Consider the following 23,478-nt stretch of genomic DNA (forward strand, 5'->3'; position numbering starts at 1 on the left):
TCCCCGTCCCCGGCTGGTAGTCGGCACAAGTCACGCACGGAGGTTGGCCGCGGATCCTTCCCAGCCGCATGCCGGCTGGGCCCAGCCTCGCCCCGGCGGGGGCCTTCCTCAGCCCCCTTTGAGGGTGCCGCCTTCGCCTTCTTCCGAGGGCGCCCGGCCTCAACCTCCAGAGGCGCATCCTTCGTGCCAGGTTGTGGGTCGGTCAGCAACGCTAGGGGAGGAGCTTGCGGGTCGACCGGGGGTGCTGATGGAGGAGCTTGCGGCGCGTCGTTTCCAAGGAGCGACCGGAGGTTCACCATTTCTACAAAAGATGAGAAAAACGTCAGCATTAAGGAAGAACCACGCAAATACCCGAACCAAACGACAACTAACGTACCTAGAGGCATCGGGCTGAGGCCCGCCTCGACCAGCCACTCCTCGGTCATGTTTCGGAGGGCTTGGGACCTGGGGAGAATCTCCCTGAGCCTCCCCAGGTCGAGACGCTCTGCTTCGCCCAAACATGGGGTGGTGTTGTCGATCGCCCTCGCAGACCAACGAACCCCGAAACCCCAGTCCTATGCGCGGCTGACGTAAAAGAACCTCCTCTTCCACCCTTTATTATTAGAGGGGGCCCCTCCAACTTGGAAGCCCTTCCGGGCAGACAAAAAATAACCCCCCGAACCCTTGGTGAGGCGATAACAAGAAAGGAAAAGGTGGAGGGTGGGGGCGATATTGGCATAGTGGCATTCCCCCAAGAATACCACCAAGTAACGCTAGGAGTTCGGCGCCACTTGGGATGGCAAAATCCGCCAGAAAGACAAACAGGACACAATGAGGGGGTGCAGGGGGAGGCGCAAACCCGCCTCCAGGGCGTCTAGGGTTAAGGCGAAGCCCTTCGGGACCGGGTCGTACGCCCGTTGTCCCGGTTCAGGCGCACCAAGAACGTAGTCCCCCGGGATACCATAGCGCTCCCGGAGTCCGACCAGTGACGACTCACTCACAGAGGAGTCCTGATCATGCGGCCACATCAAGGCCTCAAGAGCCCGCGCCACTTCCCCGTCAGATGACTCGACAAGGGGCGGAACAGGACTTCCCTCCCTAACTCCGGGGGAATGGATAGAAGAGGAGGAGGGAGAGGACACCATCCTAACTGACCTTAACTGGGGAAGGTGGTACGGGAGAGGAGAGCGACGCTAGAGGCGAGGAGGACGAACGGAAGAAAGATGGCGAGACCGGAAGGAAAAAAACCAGTAGTGAAAGATGGAGGTGAAGCCAGGCGCCCGCTATTTAAAGGGGACGTCCCGCCGGAACCAGCGCCCCTTCGCCTCCTGAGAGTGGGCGGCGGCCCACTCGCACGCGCGCGCAACCGTCGCGTCGCATCGGAAAATACCCAAAGGCGCTCCGCCTTAATGAAGGCCTGACGTGGCGACCCCGCAAAAACGGCAGCATCCGAACGCCTCGAGTCCGGCGCCCTAAGACGTGCGGCGAAAGCAATCAACTCCCCCTTAGGAGAGAAATTAAATGTGCTAGCTCTTTGATCCCCGCCGTCATCGAACTGAAGGGAACGCCGCCCAAGACCACACCTGCGCGGTAACCCGCCTGCGTCGTGCTCCTCGGCCCTCGGCTGCACGTCGCCCGAGACCACACCTGTGCGGTAACCCGCTTGCGTCGTGCTCCTCGGCCCTCGACTGCACGCTGCCCGAGACCACACCTGCATCGGCTCCATGACCCCCGAGTTCAACTCTGCCCGACCGACCCACCGACGTCGAGCCCCTCGGGTCCGCGTGGCCAACCCACCAAAAGGCAGCAACCATGCATCGGACCCCCTACATGCAAAAACCGACGCATAGCTCCTTTCATGGGGGGAATATGATAGGGGTAAAAACAAATTGGACGTAACACACCTGATTTGACGTAATACACCCAGACGTCAGCCACCCCTGGACGGCACACTGCCCTAGGGGGCGAGCATTAACACCAACGTAATGTGCACCCTCGCTCACCGTACCCAGACGACCTCCTCGTCTGACCCTGCACGACCGGACGAGGCAGGGGAAGGCTTCGACCAAGGTTCGCCATACCCTATGGCGGCTCAGCCTCCCACGCAATGCCCACGACGACGACAGACGCAATCGGGTGTACGGCCCTACCCTAGCAGGATGGCGCATCAGGTAACATCGAACTTACCTATAAATACCCTCGGGCTTCAAGTAAGCCAGAGGACAGAAGCACGACTTCACCCAAAAACTCCTCTCCCAATCACTGACTTGATCGTCGGAGGGGTCGGGCCGAACCGCCGACCCGACCTTTGTGCAGGTACTCGACCGAAGCTGACCCAACCCGGCGTCACGGGGCATTTCAGCCAGATCCCCCGCAATCGGCCGTCACAAGATCCCCCTAGTCACGCCTGATCCTAGCCATTCGGACCCCTGAACCAGCCGCGTCGACCCCAAGGTCACGGCTAAAAATGTTACTTACCGTAACAAGACCTATGCAATTGATCCATATGGACTTATTCGGACCAATCTCTACATCAAGCCTAGGAGGTAGCAAATACGCTTTTGTTATGGTAGATGATTATAGTAGATACACATGGACTTATTTTCTGAAACATAAAAGTGAATGCTTTAGATATTTCACTAAGTTTTGTAAACTTGTTTAAAATGAAAAGGGTTCTATAATTTCTTCAATTCGAAGTGATCACAATGGTGAATTTTAAAACCGTGATTTTTAAGAATTTTGTGAATCTAATGGATACAACCATAACTTCTCTACTCCAAGAAATCCTCAACAAAATGGAGTAGTAGAAAGAAAGAATAGAAATTTACAAGAAATGACAAGAACCATGTTGAATGAACATAGTCTACCCAAATATTTTTGGGCCGAAGCCGTAAACATGACATGCTATTTTATGAATAGAATTCTAGAAAGACCCTTACTCACCAAAACCCCTTATGAGTTGTGGAACAATAAAAAACCTAATGTTTCATATTTTAAAGTTTTTGGGTGTAAGTGTTTTATATTGAATGAAAAATATGCCTTAGGAAAATTTGATGCTAAATCGATGAAGAGATTTTTCTTAGTTATTCCTCGATTTCTAAAACATTTCGTATCTTCAATAAAAGAACTTTAATTATCGAAGAATCCATTCATGTTGTTTTCAATGAGATTTCCGAAATTAAGAAAAACGATTTTGATGATGATGTTAATTTTGATTCCTTGAATTTAAATGAAACCCCTTCTCCAACTATCAACTTGGATGTATCTACTTCCGAAACATCCTTACCTAAGGATTGGAAGTATGTAGATGCTCATCCTAAGGAGCTAATCATAAGAGACATATCTAAGGGGGTTCAAACACGTTCTTCTCTTAAAAATTTTTGTGCAAACGCCGCTTTTCTCTCCCAAATTGAACCTAAATGTATTGATGAAGCCATGAAAGATAATTCATGGATTATCGCAATGCAAGATGAGTTAAATCAATTTGAGAGAAATGAGGTGTGGAAGCTTGTTCCTAGGCCAAATGACCATTTATTTATTAGTACTAAATAGGTCTTTAGAAACAAGCAAGATGAGTCCGGTATCGTGGTTAGAAACAAGGCTAGATTAGTGGCCAATGGTTTTAACCAAGAAGAAGGTATCGATTACGAAGAAACCTTCGCTCCTGCGGCTCGATTAGAAGTCACAAGGATGCTCCTTGCCTATGCTAGTAGTAATAATTTTAAGTTGGTTCAAATGGATATTAAAAGCGCTTGTCTTAATGGCTTTATTTCCGAAGAAGTTTATTTGAACAACCTCCCGGATTTAAAAATAATAGTCTCCCTAATCATGTGTTTAAATTAACTAAAGCTCTCTATGGTTTAAAACAAGCCCCAAGGGCTTGGTATGAGAGACTTAGTTCTTTTCTTATTGAAAATAATTTCTCTAAAGGCAAGGTCGATACTACATTGTTTATCAAAAATTTTGAAAATAATTTTCTTATTTTTCATATTTATGTTGATGATATTATCTTCGGTTCTACGAACGAATCTCTTTGTGAATCTTTCGCTAAAACTATGAGCCTTGAATTTGAAATGAGTTTGATGGTAGAATTAACCTTCTTTTTAGGCTTACAAATTAAGCAACTAAGCAATGTCATCTTTATTAGTCAAACTAAATACACTTTAGATTTACTAAAAAGATTTAATATGGATAGCTCAAAAGCTATCAACACTCCTATGAGCACCTCCACTAAGTTAGAAATTGATGAATGTGGAGAAAGCTTTGATAAAAAAACTTATAGGGGTATGATAGGAAGTTTACTTTACCACACTGTAACTAGACCGGATATCATGTTCAGTGTAGGACTTTGTGCTAGGTTTCAATCGAATCCTAAGATATCTCATCTCAAAGCAGTTAAAAGAATACTTAGATATCTTAAAGGTACCACAAATCTAAGATTATGGTATCCAAAATCTGAGAATTTTAAGCTAATTGCCTATGTTGATGCAGATTTTGCTGGGTGTGGACTAGATAGAAAATGCATATCAGGAACATATCAATTTTTGGGATATGCACTTGTTTCTTGGTCATCCAAGAAACAAAACTCGGTTGCACTATCTGCAACCGGAGCTGAGTATATTGCAGCTAGTGCATACTATGCACAAGTTGTGTAGATGAAAAACACCTTAGAAGATTATAAAGTTCATCTTAAAAATATTCTCATTAAATATGATAACACAATTGCAATATGCTTAACAAAGAATCTCATTCAACACTCAAGAACAAAGCATATTGATATTAGACATCACTTTATATGAGATCAAGTCACTAATCATGATGTTATTATAGAGTTCATTGATACTAAACATCAACTAACTGATATTTTTATAAAGCCTTTAAGTGAAGAACAATTTGATTTCATTAGAAGAGAATTAGGAATGTTGATTTGTCCGAATGCATGAACTTATTAAATTAATTTTTTGGACTTTCTTGATCTATAATCAATCACTCAATGTTGAAAATATTATGATACGAATTTTACATGACTATATAACATATTGAAAATTGTGTGCCTTGATTTCCATGATGATAAGCATGTTTTACCTTCATGATTACGTTTGAAAAGCTATGGCAAAACTTTGTCCGAATGCATGAATTTGTTAAACTTCATTTTCGGACTTTATTGATCCTAACAATACATGATTTTCTCTTCCGGACTTAAAATTTTACATGATGTAGCTTTCATGAGCCTATGTCATATCAAAGTTGTTTCATATCAATGCTCCATGATTTTTGACATATGGAATTGATTAATAAATGCATCTCTCATGGATTTACCTCGTGAAAAATAATTTTTAGTCGAGAAATGAATTTGAGAAAATGAATTCCTTCTTGATGAAGGAAGATTTTTTTAATTAACACTTGCAAGAATTTAATTTCACATGTATATCTTGATTCTTGTAAAACTGAAGCATGATTTAATCTCTTATCATTTTTAACTTCATTCAAAGTTATTTCATAATGGCTTTCCTCCTTCATGCAAAACGTTAATGACAAATAAAAAGGAAGAAGTAACGAAAGTAATCTCCATTGTCATGATTGCTTGAAAAATAATTTAAATGAATGGTATCTTACCACTTATTGTTGAAAAATGATATGAATCTTTTTATGACATGAATCTTTACCATACTTATGCTTGAATATGCTTCAAATGTTCTCCTTTTTGTTGATGATAAAGGGGGAGAAATATGTGATAAATTGATGATAGAATTGCTATGATTGCTATGCACTTGAAATATTTGCATTATGTTAAGATATCTAGAGCTTACATTATAATTTTACAAATTGATATCTTAATATGTGATAAATTAATATCTTACAATGATGATATCTTGCCATATGATGAATTGCTATGATTGCCATATTTACATTATATTAAGATATCAAAAGCTTGCATCGTAATCTTACAAATTGATATCTTGCCATGTGATGAATTGCTACGATTGCTATCTTTCACATTTGAAATATAAGACTTGAAAATGAATTTCAAGCCTTGACATCATTTTCAGAAAGATACATCATGATAGGAATCATGATGGGGGTATTGATAATTTTAAATGAACTTAACTTATCAATATGTCTCTTGAATTCAAAGGCTTTGAATTAAAAAATGACTTATCTCAAGTACGGCATAAAGATACGGGGAGTTAAGGTTAACTCCATCATCAATTGATTGTCATCATAAAAAAGGGAGAAATTGTTGAATCTCGGATTTTGATGATGAAGTCAATTGTCATTTGGTTATCTAATCCGTATGTTGAGCTAAGTGTGCAGGATTAACTATGATGGCAGTAAGACATGCAACAGGTGTTGAGCCAGAGTCAAGACAAAGATCATGTTGGGGGTCCGCGAGTTCATCGGAAGTTCAAACGGTCGTCAGAGGTTCTATGGGAACAATCCGAGAAGTCTAGGAGCTTGCCAAAGAAGCTCGTCGGAACTCTCCAAGATGATCATCGCAAGTCCAGGAGTTTGTCGGGAGTCCACCGGAGCATCACCGAGGGTTAGTCGGATGTTTGCTGAAAGTTTACCGGAAGAAGTGATTGACGCACCGAAACATGATCTTTAGTATTGATGTCTTAATTATCGTAGTTAGCATGTAGATTAAGTTTGGATTAGGAGGTGATCTCATTAACTTAATCTGGGGCCATCTGGGCCCTTGGCACACCCCAATTGAGTCGAATGGATCAGCCCATTCGGACTCAAAATTCCTGGTCGACGGCGGCACCGCCCAGGAAACTTGGTCTCCCAGGAATTCTGGCTAGCAGTATCGCCCCTGTCAGGTGGTGGTACTGCCGGCAGTTATTACTGACAGTGGTGGTACTACCCCTATCAGGCGATGGTACCGCCTGAGCTCGGTCTCCAAGCGATGTCAGGTGGTAGTACTGCCCAAACTGAGCGGTAGTACCACTCAGTGATAGATGACAGGCGGTAGTACCGCCCAGTTATGGTGGTGGTACCACCAGGACCCCGGAAATCCGGGAATAGACACTTTTGAGCTCCGAATTCAAACTGATTGGGGCCTATATAAACCCCACCCTTTCTGCATGAAAGGATAACTAAAAGCTTGCTTTAATTATGAGTATTTGAGAGCTTAAAAGTGTTATAAAAGGCTAGAGTTCCTCTCCCTCTTTGCTTTCTAAGTCTTGATCATTCAAGAGAGAAGTGAAAACTTGTAAGGGTTGTCTCCTAAGACCCTCAAAAAGAGAAAAGCTGTAAAAGGGTAGTTGGCCTTCGCTTATTGAAGGAAGGCCTCTAGTGGACGTCGGTGACCTTGTCGGAGGAGGAAGCCAAAAGTGGATGTAGGTCAAGATTGACCGAACCACTCTAAATCTCGGTTTGCATTTACATTCTGCTCTTTATATTAACTGCAAATTACCTCCGTTACTTTACATCAACTATACTTCTGTTTCGATCTTAAGTTAAAGTTCTTTCCGAAATAGTTTTCGTCCAAAACAGATTTCTTCGTACAAAAATCATTTCTGAACCGACAAAAGTTTTCCGCTGCACTAATTCATCCCCCCCCCCCCTTAGTGCTCTTGATCCTAATAAGATGTTGATTGGATCCTAATCCCCACTAGGAGTTTGTCGGAGACTTCCGTTTCATGTATTGAGGGTGTCGCGTGACTCGCTAGTAAAATAGTGGGAGTATATTAAGATAGAAGCCCATATCTTGATTGTTTATTTTTTATGAAATTTGCATGTTATTCATTTCTGCTACATCTTTATTTTCATAAAAATGTCGGTTTCAAATCCCTTACGTGGCATACTTGATATCAACCGCCTCACTGGTCCAAATTATACGGATTGGCTCCACAACTTGAGAATTATTCTCACGACAGAGAAAAAAATCGTGTACGTCCTTGATATAGTGATACATACGCCTGAGAAAGGGGCAAGTGAGAATGAGATCGCTCGTTACGTGAAGTATATTGATGACTCCATGATAGAACCCTTGCAGATTCTAAACTTGGGGTTGATCTCTTTAGGGGATCGGCCTCCTTGGAACTCTATAGGGGTTCCTCCCTCCAAGTTGCTGCTCAAAGGCTGCAGAAAAGATTCATCTATTGCTTGAGAAAAGAGGAGGAATACATGGCTATTTATAGGGCTTCTAAACCCTGACTCCTAATAGGACTCCTACTTAAGACTCTTACTTCTAACCAACTCCTAATAGGACTCCTACTCAAGACTCCTATTCCCTTACAACTCCTAATTCTTCTCTAAGAAAAAACCTCCTACATGAATGTCCCTCTCAATTAGGACTCTCCTAACTAGAGTCCTAACAGAATGTCCCTCTCAATTAGGACTCTCCTAGCTAGAGTCCTAACAGAATGTCCCTCTCAATTAGGACTCTCCTAGCTAAAGTCCTAACAGTTTTACATGAATGTCCCTCTCAATTAGGACTCTCCTAGCTAGAGTCCTAACATTTTTACATGAATGTCCCTCTCAATTAGGACTCTCCAAGCTAGAGTCCTAACAGACCCGCCCTCTTCAAATCAGCCTTGTCCTCGAGGCTGATGATTCATGAATTCTGGGAATTTGATCTTCAAGTCGTCATAGTTCTCCCAAGTGGCATCTTCTTTTGGTAGGTTCGCCCACTGTATTAGCACTTCATTAGTGGGTCGTCGTCGTCGAGTCACGATTCGTCGATCAATAATGGCACTTGGCTGGGTCTGGAGTTCTCTTTGGGTAGTCATATTTGGTGGGTGGCTTTGGGCTGTCTCCAAGCACCTGTTTAAAACTTTCGGTTGGCTGTTGGTTTGTGGGTGATATGTCGTACTCCTTTTCAATTTAGTACCCTGCATATAGAATAACTTTGTCCAAAATCTGCTATTGAAGATGCAAGTAGAATTTGTCACAAGCACAATGCGTCCCTTATAGTGTAATTCTTTTGAGTCCCAATTGTAATGAGCCATGGGGCTTGGTGCTTCCTCCAATTTTTTTATAATCTTACTAGTATCTGAATCTTCTTGCCATTCCATCTTAATATCCTCAAGAAAGTCGCTGGTCGGAAGTGAAACGGTCGAAACTTCAACTTGCTCGGGTAGCTGCGAAAGCGCATCTGCAAGAACATTCTCTTTCCCCTTTTTGTAAGTTATTTCAAAATCAAATCCAAGAAGTTTTGTTACCTATTTTTGCTGCTCGGGGGAAGATATCTTCTGTTCCAAGAGATATTTTAGGCTTTTATGGTCGATCTTGATTTGAAAGTATCGCCTGATCAAGTACAATCTCCACCTCGTTGCTGCACGCACAATGGCGAGCATGTTAGGATCGAGAGCACTAAGAGGGGGGGGGTGAATTAGTGCAGCGGATATTTTTCAGCGATTAAAAAGCGAAGGCTGCGTTCGTTCGACAAAGACTATTTTGATGCAAAAACCGATTCTAAGATTACTTATGATTAAGTGCAGTTTACGTTTAAGCGCAGTTAGCGTCTAAACGCAGTTAGCGTCTAAATGCAGATTGCGTCTAAACTCAGATTGCATCTAAGCGCAGTTTGCGTCTTAGCGCAGATTGCGTCTAAGTGCAGATTGCGTCTAAACGCATATTGCGTCTAAGCGCAGATTGCGTCTAAACGCAGATTGCGTCTAAGCACAGATTGAGCAGAAGTATAAAGACAATGTGCTGCTGTTGTACAGCTCAAAAGGTAATCTGCAAAAAAACAGATTTACGTCTAAACGCAGATTTACGTCTAAACGCAGATTTACGTCTAAACGCAGATTTACGTCTTAAACGCAGATTAGACGCATATTTACGTCTGAACTTTGAAACTCGTTTGTATATTCGCAGAGGGCAATATACAGTTGAAATCAAGACGTAAACGTAAACTGAAATCTGACGATTGTGCGAGGAAAGCCGATTTACGTCTAAATGCAGTTTTACGTCTAAATGTTGAAACTTGTTCGTAAAATTGCAGAAGACAGTTTGCAGTTATAAATAGAATCAAACTGTAAGTGTAAACTGCAAAGAAACTCGTTCGCAAAAGCACAGAGAACAGTTCTGCAGAATCAAAATGTAAACGTAAACTGTAATGTACTAAAACACGACTTTACGTCTGAATGCAGATTCGGAAGAACAGCACTTAGAACTTGTTCGTGAAAGCGCAGAGAGCAGTAGTAGTGGAGGAGGTTTGCAGTAAAGATAAAGTGCTCAAAAATAAACGCAAACCGGAGATTTAGAGTGGTTCGGTCAGTCCTGACCTACTCCACTTTTGGCTTCCTCCACCGACGAGGTTGCCGACGTCAACTAGGGGCCTTCCTTCAATGGGTGAAGGCCAAACTGCCCTTTTACAGTTTCTCTCCTTTTGACAGGCTCAGGAGACAACCTTTACAGACCTTTCTCTCCTCACTTTACAACTGAAAACTTGAAGAACAGAAGGAGGAGACTTAAAGGCTTTACAACACTTTTGAGCTCTTAGAATCACAGAAAAGATCAAGATTTCGGTGTAGGTCTGTATCTTTTCAGTGCTGAATGGGTGGGGAATTTATAGGCCCCAACCCAATTCAAATTTGGAGCTCAAAACGATCAAATCCCGGAATTCCGGGATCAGGCGGTTGCACCTCTTGACTGGAGAGGTTGCACCGCCTGGCAGAGCTCGAAGACCGAGCTCAGGCGGTGCCACCTCTCTGCCAGGGAGGTTGCACCACCCAGTCTTGCTCGAAGACTGAGCTCAGGCGGTGCCACCTCTCTGCCAGGGAGGTTGCACCGCCCAGTCTAGCTCGAAGACTGAGCTCAGGCGGTGCCACCTCTTGGCCTGGGCGGTTGCACCTCCTGGTGCAATCAGGGTCCGAATGGTTCATTCCATTCGGCCCAATTTCAGTCCTTCAGGGGCCCAATTGCCCCAAGATTAAGCAAATGGGATCACCTCCCATTTTCCAACTTAATCAGCGTGCTAACTACGATTAAATCTAAGACAATTTCTGCAGCTTTGCTTCGGTGCGTCAATCGCTTCTTCCGGCGAGTTTCCGGCGAACTTCCGTCGATCATCCGATGAACCCTCGGTGATGCTCCTACGGACTTCCGGCAAACTCCTGGACTTTGCGACGATCCACTTGGCAAGTTCCGACGAGCTTCGCTTGGCAAGCTTCTGGACTTCTCGGATCTGTTCTCGCAGAACCTCCGACGACCGTCCGAACTTCCGTCGAACTCTCGAACTCCCAACGTGATCATGAACTTGACTCCGGCGCAACTCCTGCTGCTTGTCTAACTTTCATCGTAGTTAATCCTGCACACTTATCTCAACACATAGATTAGACAACAAATGACAATTGACTTCATCATCAAAATCCGAGATTCAACAATCTCCCCCTTTTTGATGATGACAATCAATTGATAATGGAGTTATCCTTAACTCCCCCTGTCTATATGCCATAGTTGAGATAAGTCAACCTTGAATTCAAGACCTAAGAATTCAAGTGACGTATTGATAAGTTAGATCAGTTAAACTTATCAATACTCCCATCATGATACTCATCATGATGTATCTCTTCAAAGATGATGTCAGGGCTTGACATTCATCATCAAGTTTGTATGATTGTGTTTGTAACCATTCATCATGTAGTATGAACATTATCATATAAAGCTGTGAAGCACTATTACATGATGCATACATTTGAAATATACTATCAAGTTTTTGCATTTTCTTCACATGATAACATATCAACTCAGGGCATAATGCAAACTTTAGCACATGTTCTTGTATCTCTTGGTGATGCAAGGATGGCATAATCATAGCAGTGTTTATAGCATCACTATAGTATGGCAGTGTTTATCAATTCATATATATATCTCCCCCTTTGTCATCAACAAAAAGCATAATAATCATGATACCAGGAAATTAATCAAAGCAAGCTTATAGAGGAATTTCACATAGATTGCTCTAAATACTTCTTCCCCTTTGTGTTATAATCCATTGTCCATGTAAAGATTTTGCAGGATGGAATACATACACATGAATCACTTCATCAAATCTATTTCAGATACTTATTTTTCATGAAAGTGTACGAAAAAATCTGGTTTATAGCATTCGAAAAATAAGATGCATTCGGAGAAGATTTTGTTGCATATAATCATAGAGACATGGCAATCAAGTGATTTGATCATACAATATAGTCCGAAAAATAATTTTAACAAATTTAAGTATTCGGACATATCAACATTCCTAATTCTCTTCTAATGAAGTCAAATTGTTCTTCACTTAGAGGTTTTGTAAAAATGTCAGCTAGTTGATGTTTAGTATCAATGAACTCTATGGTTACGTCATGATTGGTGACATGATCTCGTATAAAGTGATGTCTGATATCAATATGTTTTGTTCTTGAGTGTTGTATAGGATTCTTGGTTAAGCATATTGCACTTGTGTTATCACATTTAATTGGAATATTTTTGAGATGAACTTTATAATCTTCTAAGGTATTTTTCATCCATACAACTTGTGCACAGCATGCACTTGCTGCAATATATTCAGCTTCGGTTGTTGATAGTGCAACCGAGTTTTGTTTCTTTGATGACCAGGAAACAAGGGCATGTCCTAAAAATTGACATGATCCTGATGTGCTTTTTCTATCTAATCTACAGCCAGCAAAGTCAGCATCAGCATAAGCAATTAACTCAAAATTCTCTGATTTTGGGTACCATAATCCTAGATTTGTGGTACCATTAAGATATCTAAATATTCTTTTAACTGCTTTGAGATGAGATATCTTAGGGTTTGATTGAAATCTAGCACAAAGTCCTACACTGAACATGATGTCTGGTCTGGTTGCAGTGAGGTAAAGTAAACTTCCTATCATACCCCTATAAGTTTTTTGATCAAAGCTTTCTCCACTTTCATCAGTTTCTAACTTAGTGGAGGTGCTCATAGGAGTGTTACTAGCCTTTGAGTTGTTCATATTAAACCTTTTTAATAAATTCATGGCATATTTAGTTTGACTAATAAAGATGCCATTGCTTAGTTGTTTGATTTGTAAACCTAAGAAGAATGTTAATTCTCCCATTAAGCTCATTTCGAATTCAAGACTCATAGTTTTAGCAAAAGATTCACACAGAGATTCATTTGTAGAGCCAAAGATGATATCATCAACATAAATCTGAACAATGAGAAAATTATTTTCAAAATTCTTGATAAACAATGTAGTATCAACCTTGCCTTTTATGAAATTATTTTTAATGAGAAAAGAACTAAGTCTCTCATACCAAGCCCTTGGGGCTTGTTTTAAACCATAGAGAGCTTTAGTTAATCTAAACACATGATTAGGGAGGCTATTATTTTCAAATCCAGGAGGTTGTTCAACATAAACTTCTTCAGAAATAAAACCATTTAGAAAAGCGCTTTTAACATCCATTTGAAATAACTTAAAATTATTACAACTCGCGTAGGCAAGGAGCATCCTTATGGCTTCCAATCGAGCCACAGGTGCGAAGGTTTCTTCGTAATCGATACCTTCTTCTTGGTTGAAACCTTTGGCCACTAATCTAGCCTTGTTTCTAACCACGATACCATTTTCATCTTGCTTGTTTCTAAAGACCCATTTAGTACCAATAACTAAATGGTCATTTGGCCTAGGAACAAGTGTCCACACCTCATTTCTCTCAAATTGATTCAATTCATCTTGCATTGCGATAATCCATGAATCATCTTTCATGGCTTCATTAACACATTTGGGTTCAATTTGGGAGAGAAAGGCGGCGTTGGCACAAAATTTTTTAAAAGAAGATCGTGTTTGAACCCCCTTTGATGTGTCTCCTAATATTAGCTCCTTAGGATGAGCATCTACATACTTCCAATCCTTGGGTAAGGATGTTTCGGAAGTGGATGCATCCAAGTTGCTAGTTGGAGAAGGGGTTTCATTTAAATTTAAGGAATCAAAATTAACATCATCATCAAGATCATTTTTCTTAGTTTCGGAAATCTCATTAAAAACAACATGAATGGATTCTTCAATAATTAAAGTTCTTTTATTGAAGATACGAAAAGCTTTAGAAACCGAAGAATAACCAAGAAAGATTCCTTCATCGGATTTAGCATCAAATTTTCCTAAGTTTTCCTTTTCATTTAAGATAAAACACTTACACCCAAAGACTTTAAAATATGAAACATTGGGTTTTTTGTTATTCCATAACTCATAAGGAGTTTTGGTGAGTAAGGGTCTTACTAGTACTCTATTTAAAATATAACATGCAGTGTTTATGGCTTCGGCCCAAAAATATTTGGGTAGGCTATGTTCATTCAACAAGGTTCTTGCCATTTCTTGTAAATTTCGATTTTTTCTTTCTACAACCCCATTTTGTTGAGGATTTCTTGGAGTAGAGAAATTATGGTTGTATCCATTGAGTTCACAGAATTCTTGGAAGTCATGGTTTTGAAATTCTCCACCATGATCACTTCTAATTGACGAAATCATAGAACCCTTCTCATTTTGAACAAGTTTACAAAACTTGGTAAAGCATTTAAAGCATTCATTTTTCTGTCTTAAGAAGTAGGTCCATGTATATCTGCTATAGTCATCAACAATGACAAAGGCGTATTTGCTACCTCCTAGACTCGATGTGGAGATTGGTCCGAACAAGTCCATATGGATTAATTGTAAGGGCCTAGAGGTGCTTATTTGATTTTTAGATTTGAAGCTACTCTTAATTTGTTTACCTAATTGGCAAGCATCACATACATTATCCTTGATGAACTTGATATGAGGAATTCCTCTTACAAGTTCTTTGGATGATATTTGAGTGATCAGTTTCATGCTAGCATGACCTAATCTTCTATGCCATATCCAAGCATCCTCATTTAAGGCAGAAAAACACATTTCATTACACAAATCATTGATGTCAATAGTGTATACGTTATTTTGTTTCAATGCAATCATAGATATATTTTTGTGTGGTTTTTCAATGATGCAAGCATTAGATTCAAATCTTATAATATATCCTTTATCACATAATTGACTAATGCTCAAGAGGTTATGTTTTAAACCATCAACTAGCAAAACATCTTCAATAGAGAAGTTGGATTTGTTACCTATGGTTCCTTTGCCAATGATTTTACCCTTGTTGTTGTCTCCGAAGGTGACATATCCTTCGTCTATGCTAGTGAGCTTAGAGAATTGAGATGGATCTCCGGTCATATGCCTTGAGCATCCACTATCAAGGTACCATCTCTTGCTCCTAGCTTGCGATGGTTTAGTTTTCTCCTCTCCGATAGCCATTAAGGCGTAATGAGCAACTTGCTCGGTGTTGGACTCCTCTTCCTCAGATGCGCTTGAATCATCCCATGTTGCTTGGAGCGCCTTCTTCTTTGTTGTTCTTTTCTTGACTTGGGGACAGTCACTCTTGTAGTGTCCCGGCTTTTTGCATTCATAGCAGATTACTTGGTCCTTTTTGGGTTCAAGTTTATTTTTTGCATCATTCTTAAACTTGTTTCTTTTAAAGAACTTTTTAAACTTTCTTGTTAGGAGTGCCAAGTCATCATCACAGTCCTCATCACTTGAGTTTTCTCTCAAGTGGCATTCTGAAGTTTTGAGTGCCATATCCTTCCTGTTCTTTGGAAGGATGTCTTCTTGCTCTTCATGAGCTTTACAAGTCATTTCGTAGGTCATTAATGACCCGATTAGTTCTTCAAGAGGGAAATTTCGCAGATCTTTTGCCTCTTGAATAGCGGTGACTTTAGGATCCCAACTCTTAGGAAGGGATCTTAGTATCTTATTAACAAGCTCAAAATCCGAAAAGCTCTTTCCGAGTCCTTTTAGACCGTTGACGACATCCGTGAAACGGGTAAACATGTCGCCAATGGTTTCACTCGGTTTCATCCGAAAAAGTTCGAAGGAGTGTAACAGCAAATTGATTTTTGACTCTTTTACTCTACTTGTGCCCTCATGGGTCACTTCGAGTGTGTGCCAAATATCGAATGCAGTTTCACAAGTTGAAACACGGTTAAACTCGTTTTTATCAAGTGCACAAAATAAGGCATTCATAGCCTTTGCATTTAGAGCGAAAGCCTTCTTCTCCAAATCATTCCAATCGATCATTGGAAGAGAAGACTTTGAAAAACTATTTTCGACAAGATTCCACAGTTCAAAATCCATAGAAATAAGAAAGATCCTCATTCGGGTCTTCCAGTAGGTGTAGTCCGTCCCATTAAACATGGGTGGACGTGTAATAGAATGGCCCTCTTGGTTTCCGGCGTAAGCCATCTCTCTTGGGTTTTAATCCTTTTGAGAGTTAACCGGGCTCTGATACCAATTGTTAGGATCGAGAGCACTAAGAGGGGTGGGGTGAATTAGTGCAGCGGATATTTTTCAGCGATTAAAAAGCGAAGGCTGCGTTCGTTCGACAAAGACTATTTTGATGCAAAAACCGATTCTAAGATTACTTATGATTAAGTGCAGTTTACGTTTAAGCGCAGTTAGCGTCTAAACGCAGTTAGCATCTAAATGCAGATTGCGTCTAAACTCAGATTGCGTCTAAGCGCAGTTTGCATCTTAGCGCAGATTGCGTCTAAGTGCAGATTGCGTCTAAACGCAGATTGCGTCTAAGCGCAGATTGCGTCTAAACGCAGATTGCATCTAAGCGTGGATTGAGCAGAAGTATAAAGACAATGTGCTGCTGTTGTACAGCTCAAAAGGTAATCTGCAAAAAAATAGATTTACGTCTAAACGCAGATTTGCGTCTAAACGCAGATTTACGTCTAAACGTAGATTTACGTCTTAAATGCATATTAGACGCAGATTTACGTCTGAACTTTGAAACTCGTTTGTATATTCGTAGAGGGCAATATGCAGTTGAAATCAAGACGTAAACGTAAACTGAAATCTGACGATTGTGCGAGGAAAGCCGATTTACGTCTAAATGCAGTTTTACGTCTAAATGTTGAAACTCGTTCGTAAAATTGCAGAAGACAGTTTGCAGTTATAAATAGAATCAAACTGTAAGTGTAAACTGCAAAGAAACTCGTTCGCAAAAGCACAGAGAACAGTTCTGCAGAATCAAAATGTAAACGTAAACTGTAATGTACTAAAACATGACTTTACGTCTGAATGCAGATTCGGAAGAACAGCACTTAGAACTTGTTCGTGAAAGCGCAGAGAGCAGTAGTAGTGGAGGAGGTTTGCAGTAAAGATAAAGTGCTCAAAAATAAACGCAAACCAGAGATTTAGAGTGGTTCGGTCAGTCCTGACCTACTCCACTTTTGGCTTCCTCCACCGACGAGGTTGTCGACGTCAACTAGGGGCCTTCCTTCAATGGGTGAAGGCCAAACTGCCCTTTTACAGTTTCTCTCCTTTTGACAGGCTCAGGAGACAACCTTTACAGACCTTTCTCTCCTCACTTTACAACTGAAAACTTGAAGAACAGAAGGAGGAGACTTAAAGGCTTTACAACACTTTTGAGCTCTTAGAATCACAGAAAAGATCAAGATTTCGGTGTAGGTCTGTATCTTTTCAGTGCTGAATGGGTGGGGAATTTATAGGCCCCAACCCAATTCAAATTTGGAGCTCAAAACGATCAAATCCCGGAATTCCGGGATCAGGCGGTTGCACCTCTTGACTGGAGAGGTTGCACCGCCTGGCAGAGCTCGAAGACCGAGCTCAGGCGGTGCCACCTCTCTGCCAGGGAGGTTGCACCGCCCAGTCTTGCTCGAAGACTGAGCTCAGGCGGTGCCACCTCTCTGCCAGGGAGGTTGCACCGCCCAGTCTAGCTCGAAGACTGAGCTCAGGCGGTGCCACCTCCTGGCCTGGGCGGTTGCACCTCCTGGTGCAATCAGGGTCCGAATGGTTCATTCCATTCGGCCCAATTTCAGTCCTTCAGGGGCCCAATTGCCCCAAGATTAAGCCAATGGGATCACCTCCCATTTTCCAACTTAATCAGCGTGCTAACTACGATTAAATCTAAGACAATTTCTGCAGCTTTGCTTCGGTGCGTCAATCGCTTCTTCCGGCGAGTTTCCGGCGAACTTCCGTCGATCATCCAATGAACCCTCGGTGATGCTCCTGCGGACTTCCGGCAAACTCCTGGACTTTGCGACGATCCACTTGGCAAGTTCCGACGAGCTTCGCTTGGCAAGCTTCTGGACTTCTCGGATCTGTTCTCGCAGAACCTCCGACGACCGTCCGAACTTCCGTCGAACTCTCGAACTCCCAACGTGATCATGAACTTGACTCCAGCGCAACTCCTGCTACTTGTCTAACTTTCATCGTAGTTAATCCTGCACACTTATCTCAACACATAGATTAGATAACAAATGACAATTGACTTCATCATCAAAATCCGAGATTCAACAAAGCATCTCCTTATCATATGTTGACATATTTTGATCGGAGGGAGATAATGCCTTGCTAGTGTATGCGAGTGGTCGACCATCTTGCATGAGAATGGCTCCAATTCTGACTCCAGATGTGTCGGCCTCAATAATGAAGGGTCGGTTGAAATCTGGTAGTGTTAGCACCGGCGTCGTCGTCATGGCTGCCTTAAGTTTGTCGAAGGCAGCGGAGGCTCTGTCCAACCATTGGAAGACATTTTTTTCTAGTAAGGAAGTAAGTGGTGCACTGATCTTTCCATAGTTTTTCACGAACTTGCGGTAGTAGCCTGTTAAACCCAGAAAGCCATGTAGCAATTTTATGTTTCTCGAGGTCGGCCAGTTTTGCATTGCTCCAATTTTGAAGGGGTCCACTGCCACACCTTCCTCTGATATGATATGCCCAAGATATTCCACCTTTTGTTGAAGAAAGCAAAAATTTGTGGTTGTTGTGTGTTCAAAAGGTGGTTTTCCGTATGTCTTCTTCGCATGCTCGTATTTGATGATACCCGGATCAAAGGTCCAGCTTTGTAAAGATTTGTGCTCCCTTTCATCTAGCAATTCATCTACTATTTGAATAAAGTATTTGTCCTTGATGATTATGCCATTGAGAGCTCGGTAATCAACACATATTCGCCTTGTTCCGTCCTTCTTGCATACAAGTAGCACCGGCGAAGAGTAGAGGTTGCAACTTGGTCGAATAACTCCTGTTTCGAGCATCTCTTTTATAATCCTTTCTATTTCATCCTTCTGGAGATGTGGATACTGATATGGCTGAGCATTTGCTGAAGATTTTCCTGGAAGAATCATTATACAATGATCATGCCGACAGGTAAGAGGTAGGTTGCGCGGTTCGTCAAATATATTTGAAAATTCAGCAAGCAAAGGAAGTAGATTTGGATCTTCAAATTCTGTTAGCTCTCCCTTAGTTTGCTGCTCAAGTTGTACCAAAAAGCCGCTGCATGCTTTATGCAAAACATTCTCCATTTGTTGTGTGCAAATCGTTGTTATGTCGCCCCCACGTTTCCCGTGCAATGTCACCTGTTTCTCCTTACTGTAAAATTTCATAATTAGTTTCATAAAATTCCAGGAAATATCACCTAATGCCGTCAACCATTTAATTCTGAGCATGGCCTCATGATTGTTAAGAGGGAGAAGGAAGAAATCTGCAATTATCTCTTGGTCCTGCAGCAATAGTTTCTCCTGCAAGCGCCTATGATCACCATTCAAAATCCATCCGTCGGCGACCTTAACATCAAACTTGCAGCGATTCTCGATAGGTAATGATATCCGAACAGCAAGCTTACTATTTAGGAAGTTAGTAGTACTGCCCGTGTCGATGAGAACAGTGATTGGTTGTTGTTTGAGAAGGCCTCCAATTTTCATCGTTTGCGGGTTTGAGTAGCTAGCTAGTGTATGTACCGTAACTTCGGTCGATTGTGGCTCTTCTTCTGCATCTTCTTCTTCATATTCAAAGCTCTCTTTTGGATGTTCAATGACCTCTTCTTCTATCGGTTCAATCATAAGAAGTCCTCCTTTACTGCAGCGATGCTCACGGCTCCACGGCTCGTCACAATGCCAACATAACCCCTTCGCATATCGCTCCCGAAGCTCTTCTCCTGTTAACCTCTTTGGTGCAGGGACTTGGTCGACAGTAGGGGGGGCTGAGGGCTTCAATATTACTGGTTGAGGAGTGACCCTAGTCCTCCGAGCTTCATGGTTCAATTGCTCCTCTTGATGTCGTGCGAAAGAGATGGCTGCCATAAGCGTATACGGTTGTCGCGCTTTAACTTCTCCTCGGATCTCCAGCTTCAAGCCCTCAATGAAGGTCCTCAATAGCTGTTTTTGAGACCAATCATGATTTTGATTAGATAACCTTTCAAACCTGGTTTGGTACTCCTGAATAGTGAAGGTTTGTCGGATCTTTGCTAGTTGTTTGTCAATATTCTCGTAATCGGTTGGTCTGAAGCGAATCAGCAGTTCTTCTTTGAATTGTCGCCATGAAAGGACTCCATAAGTATGTTCAAACCAGTCAAACCATTGAATAGCATCCCCTTCAAGATGTATAGCTGCAATTTTCACCATAGATACATCCGCGGTTTTGTGGTACCGAAAATATCGCTCCGCATGCGAAATCCAACCAATCGGGTCTCCTTCTTCCCATCTAGGGAAGTCCACTCTCATGCATGGATAGTTGGGGTTGGTCATAGAGCTTCCCCTCTCTTGGAAGTCATCTCTTCGGGCTTGGTGTGATTGGGCAAAGCTCTCTCCTTGATATGATTTCTTCTGGCTTAGTGGTCGGCCCAATCTGAGTTCGGTAAAGAGCGTCCGAATCTTATCCTCCATTCGCGCCTCCAAGGCTTCGAATTTAGCATTGATTGCCTCCTTAGATGCCATAGTATATGGCCCCAAATCAATGATGTTAAGATCTCTCTTTTGCTGTTGGGTTAAAGGCATATATAGGTTGAGAGAAGTGATGGTCGAAAGTGTTGGTGGATTGGTGGATGTAGGCTACGGTTTAGGCTTGTTTTGTGGCTGTTTTGGGTGCAGTTTGAGGGTGTGGTTTGGTAGAGTTTTAGGGCTCTGGATGAAAGTTTTGGATCTGTGGTAGATGGTAGCAAAGGTTTGACAGAAATCCGTGGAAGTTGCAGCAAGTATGTGCTGTCTTGTAAGAGTAGAATTGTCGTCGAAGAAACAACGGTTTCTCGACGTAATTTCCACCAAAAACTTAAGAGAATTGAGGAGGGAATTGATAGCAAAATCACAGTTTATATGACAGCAAGGATATCTAATTTAATCAAGAAAATTTTGGCAGTATAACAGCAAAGAAATTGGTGCAAGTTGCAATTGCAGAATTATCGTCGAAAAATTTCAGCGGGTTACGATGAAAATTTGCAGCAACATAAAATCGTTTTTAGAGATGAATTTCTTAATAGATCAATCTTAGATGGAAGCCAAGATGATATATGAAGTCTATAAGAAATTTCATTCAAAAAAGATTGCAAATAGATGGGTTAAGGCAACGATATGCAGTTGAAATTTTCTGCAGCATAGATTTTCAAGTGTAGCAGATTGGACATAAAAGATCAGTAGTTTATATTGAGAATTTTTCAATGAAACCAAAGGGAAATCTACTGTTAGGAAGTGTCAAAGATGTCATAAAAATTTCGTAAAAAATTGGATAGAAAAAGCACAGTAGCAAGATCAAACAGATGGTGCTATGCGGCTTGAATTCTGCAATTCAAGTGCAGCAGATTGGACATAAAATATCAGTAGTTTATATTAAGAATTTTTTGATGAAACCAAAGGGAAATCCACTGTTAAGAAGTGTCAAAGATGTCATAAAAATTTCGTAGAAATTTGGATAGAAAAAGCACAGTAGCAAGATCAAAAAGATGGTGATATGCGGCTGGAATTCTGCAATATATCTTTCGTCGTAGAGATGAAAACTTTGTGACGAAAAGTTTATGCAGCAATATAGGAACGATTTTTTTTTTTTTTTTTTTTGGATTTTCGAATAAGGATAACTAAATTGCAGCAGCAGTAAGGTAGGAAACCAGAACCTGTTGCAATTCACGGGGAGATCAAAGGATGATCCGTGGTGGCGGAGATGATGGCAGAATTCGGTGACGATCTTTTAAGCAATTGTGGGAATTGCTTTGGATGGTTGTGGAGGGTTGATGGATGGCTGTGAAAGGGTAGCGAGACGCCAAGAACGCTGCTCTGATACCAGGTGATAGAACCCTTGCAGATTCTAAACTTGGGGTTGATCTCTTTAGGGGATCGGCCTCCTTGGAACTCTATAGGGGTTCCTCCCTCCAAGTTGCTGCTCAAAGGCTGCAGAAAAGATTCATCTATTGCTTGAGAAAAGAGGAGGAATACATGGCTATTTATAGGGCTTCTAAACCCTAACTCCTAATAGGACTCCTACTTAAGACTCTTACTTCTAACCAACTCCTAATAGGACTCCTACTCAAGACTCCTATTCCCTTACAACTCCTAATTCTTCTCTAAGAAAAAACCTCCTACATGAATGTCCCTCTCAATTAGGACTCTCCTAACTAGAGTCCTAACAGAATGTCCCTCTCAATTAGGACTCTCCTAGCTAGAGTCCTAACAGAATGTCCCTCTCAATTAGGACTCTCCTAGCTAAAGTCCTAACAGTTTTACATGAATGTCCCTCTCAATTAGGACTCTCCTAGCTAGAGTCCTAACATTTTTACATGAATGTCCCTCTCAATTAGGACTCTCCAAGCTAGAGTCCTAACACTCCACTCTTGCTCAGTACTACATGTTGGGCTCTATGACTCCTGAGTTATAGAGACAATAAGAAAAGATGGATGCCAGATCCATTCTCCTACATGTCTATAAATTATTTGAGGAACAAGAAAGGACTCAGCGATATGAGATATCCAAGAGCCTCTTCCGCGCTAGGATGACTGAGGGGACATCGGTTCAGAACCATATCCTAAAGATGATTGAGTGGATAGAGAAACTCATAGGTCTAGTAATGGTCCTAGAGGATAACTTATGTGTGGACATTGTGCTTCAATCCCTACCAGATTCCTTTTCACAGTTCATAATGAATTTTAATATGAACAAGCTTAAGGTGACTCTCCTAGAGCTCCTCAATATGTTGAGGGAGGTAGAGAGCACTATCAAAAAGGAGAAGCCAATTCTCTACACTAGTGAGACCAGAAAGAAAAGAAAAGCAGAAAAGTCCCTTGAGAAGGGCAAGGACAAGGGCAGACCAGGTAATACAAAGGTTGCTAAGAAAGACCCGGAAAAGAACAAAGGCCGGTGCTTCTATTGTAGCAAAGATGGGCATTGGAAAAGGAACTACAAAGAGTACCTTGCAGAGAGGGTGAAATAGAAGCTTGGAGAAGCTTCAGGTACATTCATGATCAATCTCCAATTGTTAGATTTTTATGATAGTGCATTGGTATTAGATACCAGCATTACTTATTACATCTACAATTTGTTGTAGATTCTGTCAAAGCCGAGGGGAGATTGGTGAGATAAATATTGCATAAAGATTTGTTTATGCTAGACACTACTCCACATATCATGAATGTAAGTATATCTAAAAGGTAATGAGATATGGTGAACAGTGCATACCTGTGGCATTGTAGGCTACATTACATCCATAAGGGAAAGATTCAAAAGTTGCTAAAAGA

This window comes from Musa acuminata, chromosome BXJ2-4 (genome assembly GCF_036884655.1).
Source record: "Musa acuminata AAA Group cultivar baxijiao chromosome BXJ2-4, Cavendish_Baxijiao_AAA, whole genome shotgun sequence".
NCBI lineage: Eukaryota > Viridiplantae > Streptophyta > Magnoliopsida > Zingiberales > Musaceae > Musa > Musa acuminata.